At 34.7% G+C, this 16,175-nt stretch overlaps 1 long non-coding RNA gene across 1 annotated transcript; it reads left to right on the top strand.

Moving 5' to 3' along the window:
• The first annotated feature begins 12,154 nt into the window (after positions 1–12,154).
• LOC150100457 (uncharacterized) lies at positions 12,155–13,421 on the top strand. The gene is made up of 3 exons (XR_016549295.1): positions 12,155–12,173; positions 12,866–12,932; positions 13,064–13,421. It is a non-coding gene; the product is annotated as an uncharacterized LOC150100457 (long non-coding RNA).
• Positions 13,422–16,175: the final 2,754 nt, after the last annotated feature.

Raw genomic sequence — 16,175 nt, 5'->3', positions numbered from 1 at the left:
TTTTTAAATACTACAATAAACAGATTTAAAAAAAACATTCGTATTTTTGCTTCTCTGATTTTAATATTCGGTAAAAATAAAAGACACGGTACAACTAGCGCCATCTATTACAAATCACAGGGGGAAACAGATTAATAAATACTTGAATTAAATAGTATTTTAAATGTGTAGTCAACAATACAGTATCCTTTCTTACGGTTTATTCGGTTAAATGATGGTTTTTATTGAGAACATACAAACAGATATTCTTCGTTCGTAAAATTACTTATCTGTCATATCTCACTAGGCTTAGCGAAAATGACAAATTTTGTATGCTGACTCTGGGCGTGGACAGCTTATTTGCGAGGTAATGAATGCAGGTGATATGATAGTCACGGAAGAAAATGCGATAAGAATAATATGGATCATTAAAGTTAAATTTATTAACTAACAAATTAATATGGCTATTATCTTTATCTTTAATATCTCTTATTAATAACGATATCAATAATAATATTATCGTGTGTGTGTGTGAGAGAGAGAGAGAGAGAGAGAGAGAGAGAGAGAGTCATTGAGAAGTACCATAGTGCAAGACCACAAGACAATGAAAATAATCTAAAAGAAAAAAGAATTTAAAATAAAATTAATAATATCTCCTAGAATCAAACCCATGATCCTGACTATATAGATTCCATTTTATAAATAAAATGATTTATTGCGTGATTCCTTTGAGTTGCTGTGAGCCAAAAAAACCTTCATTGAATGCTTCGGTCAACTTCTGCACACAGGAAGTTCTGTTTGTCCGTACAAACCTTCTCAGAACAGCGATCTCGATCCTGACAGACTGTCTTAGGACCACAGGGAAGCCTCTTTAGACCAGCAATGTGAGTTATTTTTGTACTGATTAAACACCAGGGATATCTCACCTTTTGAGAAACCAGTCAGCTCTGTTGTTTTCAAAATGGCGGCTCCAGCGCCAGACGAGCACCCTCAGTAAGCACTTGATTGAACTCCCGAAGATCCTTTGTTTTCCCATTACGATCAACACTATGGACGATTACTGACCAGTAGGAGCATTCTTAAATAGTTGCCTACAACACGTAGTAACGCACGTGCCAATCATTTTGCATATACGCTGCGTAAGTGATGTTTACTTGCATTTGCATAAAGGTTTCTAATTCAGTGACCGGCGTGTGTAGCATACTTCGCATTCTTAAACTTAAGAATTATGGTGTATGCTTAAACTTAACAATTTTCCGAGATGATTCCTTTATGAGATCACTTAAATTTTAAGAAAAATCACAGAATGCTGCGCGTATTGCACTTGTTTAGTTTTTCGTATTGACCTTTTATCAACAGAATGTAAATGCAATCACTCATCTGAAGTACAATTTTAATTGAGCACGTGTCAAATGTTTTTCCCATTTCTAAACAGCAAATCTGAAACATTTAGAATAAATACACTTGAAGATATTGAGATGCAGAAATTTTATGACCATATGAGAAATAATTACAAAAGAAATTCCGTTGGTTTCTTGAATTTTTCAAGGAAATGTATCTCACTGCTCAAAGCAAAACGAAACGAACGGTTTGAGGACTACGAAAGACGAATATACAAATGTACGGGTTTATCAATCGGATTTCACCGTGCCGCACGGGTGTTGTCGCTTAGTGAATGGCGTCATTTGTGAAGTCGCTCTTCCGTAACGTGGTAATCTATGTTTACGCCTATTTCGGCTGATAGCAACAAATATGATTGGTCATCTTTTACGAAACTAAAGAGAAACGCCACACACACATACACTACTACGCAGTTAAGAAAAGAGCAAAAATAAATGTTTAACTTGAAAAGTAAATTTATTTCATGTTAGGATAATAAAAGAAAACTTGTAAAAAACATTTACAAGTTTAAAAAAGTTTTGAAAGCGATACGATTTAGACAGTAATATCACTTTTGGTATGAGTTGCCTTGGTATTTATTATTGATAGAGAGTTTATTTACGAAAAACAGACAATAAAAAGCGTACTTTCTTTAGCAGAAATTCACAAATGGGGTTTTCTTCAAAATCAAGTATCTCCGAATGATACAGTGACTCACTTATAAAATTTGAATGAAAGGTAGTTTTTAGCAGCATCGGCAAACTACTGCCGTTAACGTGCTGCCATCTTTAGGAGTGTATGAGAATTATAACAAACCTGAAAATCCTAACATGACTCTTTCTGTGTGACGCGAATTACTGATTTTGTTTACAGCTACTATTTTTTTAGCAACAAATATGCAAACTATCACATGCAATTAGATATGGGAGACTAACAAATTTGAATATAAGAAACGGTTTGTGGTGTGGCTCATTTTGTATAATGTACGTCTGTATTTATGTATGTGTGGATGGATTTTAAGCAACACGAAAATACATCAATGGCTTGTTTTCACTCAACAGCAAAGTCAACGTTATTTGCTCTTTCATATAAGTCTCTAACAAAAAAAAAAAAAAAAAAAAGATTTTTGTGTGTGGTTCTACGTAGTATTTTTTTTTTAACTTTTGCTTTCAATTGGGATTTTGATTTATTTTTAATCTCATTTCCACACACACACCAAAGATTGGAAAAGTTTCGCTACTGTGGGTTATCTGGAACTTTGCTCTAGAAACCAAACAGAACTTTTTGAAGTAACTTCAAGCCACCAAAAGAGCGCTAGTAGACGAAAATCGTGTAAAACTTTCAGACAATCGGACCAAGATTTTTTTTTAAAATCCATAGCTGTTTGAAGATCGGAGGACTTATCCAAAAATTTAGCATACACACATTTTTAAAATAGTTCTTGTAAAGTAATAAAGCAACAAAAGAGCATCTGCAGATCATTGTCACAACAGCGAAATGTATACTTGGCAAATGCAGTCCTTATAAGGACTGGCTTAAAGGGGTGAAGCAATAATGCTTTTCATCTTCCCCGTTATCTGTAGAGAGCAGTGTAGGGATAAGGTGTTATTGAGCTATTAAAGCTCTGATCATGGCAGGAGGGTAACAGCAATAGCCAAGCTTCAGTTAGAACTTCATTGGCTACAGCACTGCCATCCATTACCCTCCAAGGGTAATAATCACCGCATCTCACGGTGGATTCTGAAAGTGAAAGTGAAAATTTGAAAGTGAACATCAAAAATGCCTTTCAGATAAACTCGTTGTGTTTAATAACTAATCATTTGCAGTAAAAGTAGCAGATTCGTTTTATTTTTCAGAAAACCATTAAGGGATTGCTTAATGGTTTTCTGAAAAAGAAAAAAAAAACGAAAATAAAGTATTGATTGCATACGTTTTATTTTATAAATGCCTTTATTCTTTACTATTTTATTTTCCCTGCGCAACAATAATGTTTATGAATTTCTTTTTTAAAAGATAAAATTGAAATTTTGCATTATAGAATCTTATTCCTTAGGATTAGTTCGTCATTTGCTAAAGGAAAACAAAACCGAAATGTTGAAGCAAAAACATAAATTTAAAAAGGTGCATTCTGAATATGGGATTGTGTGAATATACGAAATCGATAGCCCTCATTCCGACCGTCGGGTATTTCACGTGGAAGTCCGTCGAGTCGTGGTGGCGGCGGTGGCGTTGACGGGAGGGAGGTTAGTGGTACGGTGATGACATCGCTTGCGACGAAAAATTACTTTCTCGGCGTTATCAGCAGATCTCTTTTCGCGTAGGTCATCCGCTAAGTCTGTAAGATAATTCAGATTCTTCAAACATTTTGAAATTTATACCGAGAGAAAAGAAATGTTAATCAAACTCCCACTGTTAATAAAACAATACAAGTCTGATTAATATAACAATAAATATACAAAGAAAGGTTGACCATGAAGGGAATTCCGCAGTGGAATATGCATGTATTCCGGGGAGCTTATAAACTAAAAGCATACGAGATTAAACATAATTATACAACCTCAAAGAATACTGTTCGTGCATAACAAATGCATTTATAAGTATACTGCCTGCTAGGTAGGTTTAGTTGTATTAGTTGGAACTCCAGTCCAGTATATTATGTGTATTGATTGCATACGTTTTGCCTGTTTTGCTGGATGAAAGAACACTACCACCTCCTTATGAGACAGGCTAACTCACCTCCAGTTGAGAAAGTTACTTTGAATTCTTTAAAATTGAATAGCTTGACAAACTAGACGGTGTGCATTTCACTGATATAAACAACCCTCACAACGCATTTAAAACACCTAAAGACTGTATCTAAAAAATTTAAATTAACTAAACAGAATATAAAAACAATTTGCTTCTCTTTAGGAAAATACGAGCTTATAGTCCTTATAAGGACTGGCTTAAAGGGACGAAGCAAGAATGCTTTTCATCTTCCCCGTTATCTGTAGAGGAAAGAGTAGAGATAAGGTGTTATTGAGCTATTAAAGCTCTGATCATGGCAGGAGGGTAACAGCAATAGCCAAGCTTCAGTTAGAACTTCATTGGCTACAGCACTGCCATCCATTACCCTCCAAGGGTAATAATCACCGCATCTCACGGTGGATTCTGGTTCACGAGCTTATAGTCCTTATTTAGAATATTTAATAAAGATAAGATATATGCTTCAAATTTCATTACAAGTTAAACTATTTGTCATAGTTTCTAAAATATTAAACACTATTCTTGTTATTATTTTAATATTATATATAATACTTGCAATATTATTATATGCAATTCAGAAGAAGTTTTTTCATATTACCATTTTATTAGAGAGAACAATATTACTAACTTGTTTATATTAAAATATTACTAATTGGTTTGCAACCAGGATGACTACATCTAGTACTTTCGTACTAGATCTAGTACTTTTTATAAATTTTTAGTGTTCTGGTACGTTGACCAACAGATCTAGTACTTTCTTCCTTCCGAATAACAACAACAACATGAGAGTTAGACATATGAGTTGAATATTTTTCTCTTATCCCACCTCGAACCTATATGTCACATTCAGTGACACAAGCACGATTTCTCTCTTTTTCCCTTCCCCTCTCACAGTTTGCTAACCTTCTCTTCCCCACCCCCTGAACCCATACTCACGTAATCCGACTGGTATTAGCTAATGAAAACATATTCTTTGCTATTGAAACACTTCTCGCGAGTTATAAGATCACTACAGCAATGAAAAAAAGTGGAAAAATTATATATTTTAATATGAGTCACCACCTTTTATTTATGTACAGCGAAAATTGGACCCCGTTGAAAAGATAAATCCAGCCGACAATGGTCAGTTTTTAGACATATAAATGTATATCTAGGGGCGTTACGAAGAGCTTGATAGAGAATGGCAACTATTGAAGACCGTAGAAGCATTTGAAAAAAGATTTTTTTGGAATAAAGTTTTTCAAATGAAAAATGCTAGGAGAACAAATGTTTCCTAATTTAACAACATTAGTTAAAGCTGTACTGTGCCTCTCACATTCATCAGCAACAACTGAAAGAATATTTTCAGCAGGGAAAATAAATAAGAATAAAATAAGAAATCGACTACAAACTCCCTTGATGAATGCACTCCTTTTGACAAAAGAAAAATTGAAACTTTCATCAGCGACAGATTTTACTATTTCTGAAGAGTTAATGAATTTAGCAAAATCTGCTAAAAAAATGAATAAATACTTCCAGTGTTTTTCTTATGAATGAGACCCCTGTATATATGTAAACAGCATATTAAATAACTGAAAATTTAATGTTACATTATTTAAACACTAAAAAAATATGGTAAATTAATACACATTAAGTGCTACAGTTACAATTGGAACTTCTGTTATGACGATTGACAACTGCAGCTCTTGGACTCATAGATGACTATAGTGAGATGAGTTTTGACTTTTTTTCTTTTCAATTTTAATTTAGAGGTTTTACATTGAATTCATCTATGATAATAAGGTAGTGATATCGTAAAATGCCCAAAACAGATTGAAACGAAAGAAAATAAAAATATAGTATTTTTTTCAGATTTAGTACCTTTTTCTTGCATAAGTTGGTACGAAATATTTTTGCTGAGTGGTCACCCTGTTTGCAATGATATTATAAAGAAAACGTACCTAAATTTGCTGATTCGGCATTCTGCGCACAAAGCAGTACCAGCAGCGCCATCGCAGTGAAGATAATCTGGAAATAAACGTATTTTCAGTTTTATTTTCCCGGTTAATCAAATAAATACGACACAAGCGAGCTTATAGTTCTTATATTAATTATAACTGAAGCCAGAGTCCAAATTTAGAGGGTGCCCTCTTTAATTTTGTATATTTCCTCTATTTTTCATATCCTATTCTACGAACTCACCTCAATGTGGTCTGACGAATATACATACCAGTTTGCTTTCCATGATTCCACCGTATGTTACCTTCGGTACCAGTATAATGACTAGCAGAATAGATCGACTATTTATACAGAAATAAATTATACAACATGCGTCATTCTCACCTTTGTCGTTTCTTTCTTAATATTTGCCCTTTCACGGATATATGGGACACAAAAGAAAGGATTAGTCAGTATGCCAATTACTTTTATCAGTTATTATTGCCTTGGGATATACCAATATTCCACACATTATCGAGCAATGGCATTCATCTTCTTTGTGAAAAGATATGATTCATTCGTCTATTTCCATCTCTCTTTTTATCTGCTTCTATATGAATGCCATTATGAAGACTGTCATTAAAATAGTTAATAGCTAGAATAGTATTATGTAATCTAGCAACTACTTATGATAACTATTATTATTTATCTCTTTTAGCCCCATCTACAATGTTCCAATAGTTTTTATATCTCGGTTACGCTATCTCGATAATATTACCTACGTTTCTAAAATCGTGTTTTAACAGCTGCAAGACTTTAATTTCATCATACATCGTACAGTGAAGCACTTTTGTTACAGAAATGTGTACATTAATTTCCCGTTAATTCTCCTAGGAGAGGACAGAACAAAGTTTCATTGACAATAGCAAAAAATAGTCATAATATAACGGTGTAACTCTTCCAAACTTCATTAGGGCAAAGAAAGAAAATATTACGAAGCACAATGATAAATTATTATCTCCCTGAATGCTAGTTTTGTTAGCTGAGGGGCTTGCATATTCGCGAAGAGGTGAGTAGAAATGCAGAAAAACTAACAGATGCTGCCATCTGGCGTGAAACGTATTTACTCAGGAAAAAAAAAAATTAAAAACGACAGTATACCTAAAAAGTGATTGTAAAACCATATTTGAATAACTTCCACTCTGATATAATTTAAGCAAGGTGACATCTTCACGTTTCAGACCACTAGTGTTTATTTAAGCCGTGAGATGGCGCTATTTCATGAAACCAGTAGAATAGGAATTGGGGCGGAATGCATATTGCCTGGCATTCATCCTATGTGACTTCTTCCGGTAGGAATACGTACAGAATAGAGTTATGTTGCGTACAATCATTGCGACAAACCTACCATGTGACAGGTGCTTTCCACATCGAATGCCTGAAACTTGACCTTGTGTCCTGAATAGAGAGGGGGGGGGGGAGCATGCAGTTTTCAAGATATTACATAATAAAATTAGAAAGGGAATCATGAATAATCCTATATAAGTTCTGATAAAAAGATGAAAATACTAAAATTCTCGGCAGTTTATTATAATATTAAAAGAACAAAAGACCAAAAAATTATGAACATCAGACGAATAAAATAGTCTCAAGAATAGAGTACAAAAACTGTCGCCAGATGTCTCTAGCTGTTCTTTGGATATTTCCCCCACTACCTTATCTTTTCCTCACGTCGTTGGAAAAATTTAAAAAGTAAAATTAATTAATTAATAAAACTTTTGTATTTACATTTTATACGAGTTAATTATTATTTGTGAAGAAAAACTAAGAATTTTGTTAATTGTTCATATTTTTCTCATACAGTAAAAGAAATTATTAATAGAAGAATTATAATAAAGCTGTTTTAAAAATAAGGTGCTTTCGGCATTGCATAACAATAATTATTCCTTCCTATAAGGAATAATTATTGTTATGCAATGCCGAAATGTATTTGTAATTTATGCTTTCTAGACATGTAGGCAGTTTTCGAGATATTTTATGCTTTGTCTCAACCAAGCGTATTCGTAAACACTTTTCCTTGTACTTCATATGATTTTGCAAAACGAGCAGTCCGCTGTTTACTAAGGAATTTAACTTCAATTTAATAAATGGAAAACGGACAAGTTAAACGACGATCCTCAGTTTTTAAGATTTACTGACAAGTCCAACAGCACACGCTAATATTGCGTTGGACTGTGTTCCTGTTACAATAATTTTGTTCCTTTTATTTCCTGTACTGCGATGATGTTTTCATCATAGTCGAAATATTTCTTCAAAAATCCTACACGGCAGCCTTTAGATTTTTAAATTAATTTTTGCTTTATCATTGTTGTCTAGTAAAGTACACAACATTACTTTTCTTTTTTTTAGGATACTTTAATATCGTAGTTAATTACAATACTTGAATATTCAAGAGTTCGGAAACTGAACAAACTCTTCAAGTTATTGCGTTGAAATCAGTAAATACAGTAAAACTGGGAATAGAATGAATGCAGAAATAACAATAACGCAATATTCAGGATACTGTTTATAAGAATCCTAAGTAAAACCATATACTACTATTAGACTACAGAATATAGATGAGTTAGCTAATTTGTTATAATGGCGATTAGTTAGAGGGCGCTACAGTCTAATCATAGAAATCAGATTGCTTCCGAGTCAGTGGATCACTATAACAATGAAAATGTTCTTTGATTTGCTTGAAAATCTAGTGATAAAAATTGTGTTGACATATAACTGGGCATACGATCTCTCTCTCTCTCTCTGTCTCTCCATTTTTAGGGAAGGAAAGAAAAATGCTGTAAATAATTTTATTATTTGAATTCTGTGCTACTCGAGTAACAGGAAATAAATTGTGAACGTCTAATGACCAAAAAAACATTATAGCGTTGTAGTATACACAACAAATTCCTCCGCCTGTATTGTAAATATTTTTGTTGAAGCACCAAGTAGAACAGGTGTGTTTGTTTAAACTCTTCCTCTAATACTTCTCAGTCAAACTAAATTTTTAAAAAATAGGAAACACTTTTCCCATTCCATATGTTTTCAACAAATCATATCCTGCATGTGTAGTGCCATGGTGGTGGTGTGAGGGTTAGGCAATTCTGCAATTAGGAACCCAACGCGCGCGCGCGCACACAAAATTGCGACAATTACATTACAAAAGTACTATCGTGAACACACAATGACGATGACACTACACAACTCGAACTTTTGATGAGAAGTTTTTTTCCGCCATCAAGGCCTTTCCAATCAGATTCACCAACGAAAAGTAGCCACACATATCAGTTGCTGAAAACTCCATTTCCAAGTGACCTGCTATTGGCAGCAGCGTATATATATATATCCTATTTAATCAAAACGAAAGTAGGTCGGAAAACACACACACACACACACAATCTTGAACATTTACCTTAATAACCCTGATTAATTTTGAGATGCTTGTTGAAGGTTCTAACATCACGCTCTGTGTGTGTTGGGGGGGGGGGGGGGGCGCAGATAGTTCTATCAACACAAAGTCATTCTACACAGGAATAAATTGAGGACTTTTAACCGCTGCTGCACCTTGAAGATGGCATGAATTTTGCTCAGGGAAACTCAGTCTTTTCATTTTGCAAAACAAGAAAATCGACCAGAGAACGCACGCAAACGGACAGACATGTGGCTTTATGTAGATCGGATTAATAGTACTATAAGAACATGAAATACGTTTCTATGAAGCCAAGTTATTTGACTTTATAGAAATCACTGAGCCACTGAGCGTAGTGTACTCAAGGGGAAGTGGGAAACAGGTCACTTTGCGGAACGACCTTTGAAGAAGAGAAACGTTTACTAGTTTAAAGAAGCAGATACTAATTGCTAATTACAATTCCAGTTGCTAGCGATTAATGCATTTTTAGATACTCATTAATAATCAGGAATGAATTTTTTATTTCTCTCTCTCTCTCTCTCTCTCTCTCTGTCTCTCCTTCTGTAATATGATTCAAAAATACTAATATGAAACACAACCGCTTGGAGACCAGAATAGATATCACGTATAATGATGAACGCTATCATACAGCTGTCATGTGCATTACGAAATTTCCTTCATTTACGCATTCGTAATGAGGTGTTGAGGAACATCCACGTCACGCTTATTTTTCCCAGTAAAAATGAAAAGTTGATATACTTTCGTATATAAACTTATAATGAAATGAATTTTTCTTAATTTTAAGGAAATTAAATTAATACAAACTCTAATTTTGATTATATTTTCAAACACCTTTTTAAATTTTTAAAAATTAATTGCTAATCACAATTATCAATATTAATTACTGATTATAATTAGTCCGCGCGGTTAGCCTAGTGGCTTTGCGCTTCGCAACCACATGCATGGGGAAGGAATGTCTTAGGCTCGATTATCGTCGGTGAAGTGAGGAGCTGAAGGATCTTCCTCAGTTGTAGCCAAGTTAGCCGGTCTTGGGCGTGGACAGCATGGATTTCGCCACCCCACCCACCCCCAGTTTATCTGCGGTTTTTCATCCCGCAAGCAGGCAAATCGGCCCCGTGAACACACGTTGCTACAGTCAAAAAATACATACCCCACCCCCAGCGGCATGCTCGGCGACAGGGGCTTGGGGGTTGTACTAACAAAAAGTCGCATCAAAAATGTAACACGCGGACCCTGCATTGGAAGCGGGATAAACGCGTAGAGAAAGAAGAAAGGAGAAGAATTACTGATTGTAATTACAAATATTAATTATGAATTACCATCCCAGATACGGATTACTAAATATGAATGAATTTTGTATTTATTTCTCTCTCTAATAAAACTCAAAAATACTAATATATAGCACAACCGCGCTCAGAAGCCAGGAATACACGAATAGATGCGAAAACACATCCGATCTAATAAAGAACATTACCAAACAGCTGTTGTGTGCATTATGAAGTGTCCTACATTTACTATTCCGTGTTGAGGTATAGAATCGTAGAGATATCTATGTCAAGGTTAGAACTTAAAGTGATATATTTTCTTTTGTTAAATCTAAAAATGACAACATTTTCAAAATTATAATTGCAAACTCTGTTATATTAAATTGTAAACTTTCTTATTTTTTTAAACACCTTTTAAATTTCTTTATGGCTTTGAAAGATACTGCAACAGGAGGGAAAATCAACCGTGAGATGCGGTGATTAATACTCTTGGAGGGTAATAATAGATGGCAGTGCTGTAGCCAATGAAGTTCTAACTGAGACTCGGCTATTGCTGTTACTCTCTTGCCATGATCAGAACTTTAATAGCTCAATAACACCTTATCCCTACACTGTCCTCTACAGATAACGGGGAAGATGTAAAGCATTCTTGCTTCGCAATGCTGCTGTCAAAAGCTAAAGGTTTTTGGTGAATGTTTAGTAATAACAATATGAATACAGAGTAAATTTTTGCAATAGACTTTCAATTAAATTGATTCCAATTTGAGTTCAAATAAAGATTGAGCTTTCTTAATGTGGATTTGCTTTGCTCGTTAAATTATTAGGAAAAAAATCTTCCCAAATCGAGAAAGTTTTATCCTAAATTGTGTGTGTGTGAGGGGGAGGGGTAATAATCCACACCTACTGTAGAGACTCAAAGACAAACTAGAACGTGTAACTTTACTTTCTGTCTCTAAATTCTTATTTAGTGTCGAACTTTCTTTTTGAAATTTAAATTTATTACGTTATAAGTAGAAACTCTGTATCACAGAAAACACCATTAATTGTATTGGGAAGCTCCCTTTGGAAAGAAGCTTTTCTCATCTATCACTATGGGGTGCCAATGAAGGCAGTCGAAATGAGGCGAGATTGGGTAAACGGTGTGGCAATCGTAGGAGAAATGGAAATGGGCGGAACATATTTTGAAGAGAGCATCCGGTGTGAGAAGGAAGTAACTCAGTCGAATGGAATAATACAAATTATGAATATTTAAATGATGTAGATGATATATTTAGTTAACTCACCGTGTACAGAGGGAGCGATCGGCACAGTTGTGTATTTTTGTTTTATTTTATTGAATATTTTCTGTATATATAACTGAATCGCTCAACGCATCACCTCTTGTGCTCTGTATCCTTAGAACCATGGAGAAGAAAGTGGTGAGTACTCTTCCAGAACTATTCTTTAAATATTAGAGCTTCTTCTTCTCCCTTCTACGTGTTAGGCCTACCTGCCTGTTAAAGAGCTATCTTAAGCACGTCTAAGTCTTGCCAGTCCCGAGGATAAGGTGGCTAGCCCTATGCCTCTCGGTATATTCTATGGCTGTAGCTGCGTGTGTTCATTCACGGGGCCGGTTTGCCTGCTTGCGGGAGGAAAAACCCCAGATAAACTGGAGGAAAAAACCTGCTATCCACTCCCAAGACCGACTAACTTGGCTATGGCTGAGAAAGATCCTTCAGCTCCTCACATCACCGACAGGAATCGAACCCAGGACACTCCTTCCCCAGGCATATGGTTACGAAGCGCACAGCCTCTAGGCTAACCGCGCGGTCTTAAATATTTGAGCTGTACTTATTAATCTTAGTTACACTATAATTATTTGCTGTAATATGAGTAAATTTTTTTACTAATAAAATAGCAATGTCACTCAATCAATTAAATGAGATTTGAACTATTTGTGTGCACTTAAAGAAATAAAATTATTATTAAGCATCTAAACAATGAGAAGTATATCTTTTGTTTTAAGATCATTAAATATTGTCAAAATATTTTGGTTTGCTTTATGTTCTGTAGATAATAAATTGCAGTATTTAAAACGATGAAAACTGATTGATTATTGTATGTTTTGCAGATTATCTTCGTTGCTTTATCATTAATGTTAGTGTTCTACGTAAAGAATACTGAAGCGATAAACCAAGGTAATCTCTCTCTCTCGCTCTCTCTCCAACACACATACACACGCATGCTCTTATTTTAATTTCTTTTCAGACTTTTCTTTTATTCTAGTATGCATTTCTGTCGCAATGCACGGACTTTACTTATTTTGCAGAACTGATGGAAAAGTTGCGAGCAAAGAGATCCCCAGAGAGTGCTCAGTTGATTCAACTTGAGAAGAGAGAACTGGACAGTCTTCGCAGTCTGCTACGAGCCAGGAGGGCAGCTGACAATCTTCACATGGTGCATTCTCGTAGAAAGCGATGCGGAGGACGGCCTCCAACTACACCGGCTGCTGCATAAAATAATCTTGTTTGTAGAAAATCATCAGCATTTTATGTTTATTATAATCATTATATAAACAATTGATAGTAAAAGCTGTTGTGATAAACATGTTGACAAAATCTACTATGGTACAGTTAATCCACTGATATCTTAGTGTATGACAAAATAAAAGAAAAAGTGCAACAAAATTATGTTGTTTGCCTCTTTCTCCGATCTAATCTAGAGAAGCTTTAATATTTGATAGCATAAAATGTCTCATTAAACTGCCGACTACCTAATAGTAAGTCTAACTTCGATTTCCTCATATTTCTTAAAACTGTTGTACAGCAGATAGCCATAAGAGGCAGACACCTCTTATAAAAACCTAGAAAGCTTCTTTATTAACAGACTTTATGAATAAATGAGAAAATACTCCATCAATTTGTCGAAATAAACATATTCTATTGTTTACTCGAAGAAATGATGGGTATATTAATATTATGGGTACGCACAGCGATTTAAATGTTGTGTGTAACAGAATTTCGTGGGGGGGGGGATCTATGCAGTCCACCGATTAAAATAAAAGTAAAAAGACTTTAAGCTTCCAATCAGAATGGTGAACTTACACTGAGCATTGAAATTCATCTACAACCTACAGGCATCCATGGCGGAGCGATTCGAGCTTACATCATGTGTGCAGATACTGATGATATTTGCACTTAGAAGATCCATGATACACGTGATAAACGATACTCATTCCACAGTGAAACTCATCCACATTAATTATTAGGAAGCCTGAGATGAAAGTTGATTTTTGCGCATTCCCATTGTTTTGGTTCAGTACTGGAAAGATCAGAGATTGTTTATGAGCAGGTCGCAGAGCATACATTGTAATGAACTTGGCGAAAACGCATCAAGAGGCTCCACGACAAGCTAGCTATTATTCTGTTGCCACTTATGCTGTTAGATCATGCTTAGGAAGCATAGTTATGGGTTGGAGAAGAGAGAAACCGTTCAGGCCACGAAAATAACATATTTATTAGTATCTATCATAGAATATCGTTGTACTAAATATTATAATCTATTTTATTTAAAAATATCCAAAGGTTTTCTTTAAAAACTCTAAAAAAGTCAGACATTTTAATACACCAAAACAAGAATCATATATTGATCTTATTAATAAATTATTATTGCTGTTACCCTCCTGCCATGATCAGAGCTTTAATAGCTCAATAATACCGTATCCCTACACTGTCCTCTACAGATAACGGGGAAGATGAAAAGCATTCTTGCTTCGCCCCTTTAAGCCAGTCCTTATAAGGACTATTTATTAATTTCACAGAGACACAAATATTTCTTATATTCTCTCATCTACAATCCTTAGCTTCCAAATTTTTTCTAAAGACGTCCACACATCCCAACGATTTGGTTCAACAAGCTGCAGCATACGAGCCAACGGACTTATTCAAATATAGAAGACCAAAAACTATATTAGCCTCCTATAGCGATACATAATCTCCATGCCCATTCAGGGCGAGCAAACTGCTCGTAAATTTTACCCTCACTGTAACCACGACAGATAGCGGGGAATATGAAAAGCATTTTGCTCCACCCTTAATGAATAATTGTCAATTGTCAATTTATTAATGTTATGTATAACTAATAATTTATTAGTGAGATGCGGTGATTGATTCATTCAATCCAATACCCTTGGAGGGTAATGGATGGCAATGCTGTAGCCAGTGAAGTTCTAACTGAGGCTCTGCTATTGCTGTTACTCTCCTGCCATGATCAGAGCTTTAATAGCTCAATACCACCTTATTCTTACATTGTCCTCTACAGATAACGGGGAAGATGAAAAGCATTCTTGCTTCGCCCCTTTAAGCCAGTTCTTATAAGGACTATAAGGGCCCGTGAGATACGGTGATTAATACCCTTAGAGGATAATGAATGGCAATGCTGTAGCCAATGACGTTCTAACTGAGGCTCGTCTATTGCTGTTACTCTCCTGCCATGATCAGAGCTTTAATAGCTCAATACCACCTTATTCTTACATTGTCCTCTACAGATAACGGGGAAGATGAAAAGCATTCTTGCTTCGCCCCTTTAAGTCAGTCCTCTTAAGGACTATAACCCATCACCAATTAAACATGTGAATAAATAAAGCATGATTTTTGGTAGAAATATGCTTCTACAATCTTTCGGTTTTAGAATTATACATTTAAGACTTCTACTCAATTAAAAAAAGAAAAAGGTATATAAGTATTTTATAATTTATTTTATAATATATCTAAAATACTTTAAGAAAATTTTCATGTAAACGAATTCAGTTTATTATTTTAATTTTAACACAACTTTTATTGGTTTTATTTTAGTATATTATATCGCAATTTTAAAATTTCATTATTAAATGAACACGTTCATTGCACAAAATTTGAAGCTAAAATGATGCGACGTGCTGCCAGCTATCTGAAAATGTGAAGCTGCATTAATTGTTAATTTTAGCGAGCGAAATGCATTTTCGCAGCTAATACATTATTTTTAGACTTGAGCAACATAGGAAACTTATTTTTCTCCGTTTGCTACTAATTATTTTTCGAACGAAAATATTAAAAATCGCCTCAGATGTTGATTCGATTTCATGGAAAGAACAGTCCGCAAACAGTGATGCAGGTGACTCTGATTTCATTTTGTGCGAGGATTGTTTTCTTAAGGCTAAAATGACGTATTTCTGAGACTGAAAATTAGGTTTATTAATAATTTAATTTGTAATATCAACATCTATATTCGTTTCGAAACTGTTCCATCTGTTTAGTTATTGAGCATAATAGATAAAACTAATTTATTTTTAACTTTAAATAATTAAAAAAAAACAGAAATGGAGAGATATTATGGCACATAATATAGCTGTTCCTGACAACCCCACATTGAAAGCGAATGTGCTCTTAGAAAGTATGTGTCGC

The sequence above is a fragment of the Typopeltis vanoorti genome, chromosome 13, assembly GCF_054136105.1.
Source record: "Typopeltis vanoorti isolate ZY-2024b chromosome 13, IOZ_Tvanoo_1.0, whole genome shotgun sequence".
Lineage (NCBI taxonomy): Eukaryota > Metazoa > Arthropoda > Arachnida > Uropygi > Thelyphonidae > Typopeltis > Typopeltis vanoorti.
Note: the sequence above shows the minus strand (reverse complement) of the source record. Positions and strands in the feature narration are given on the sequence as shown.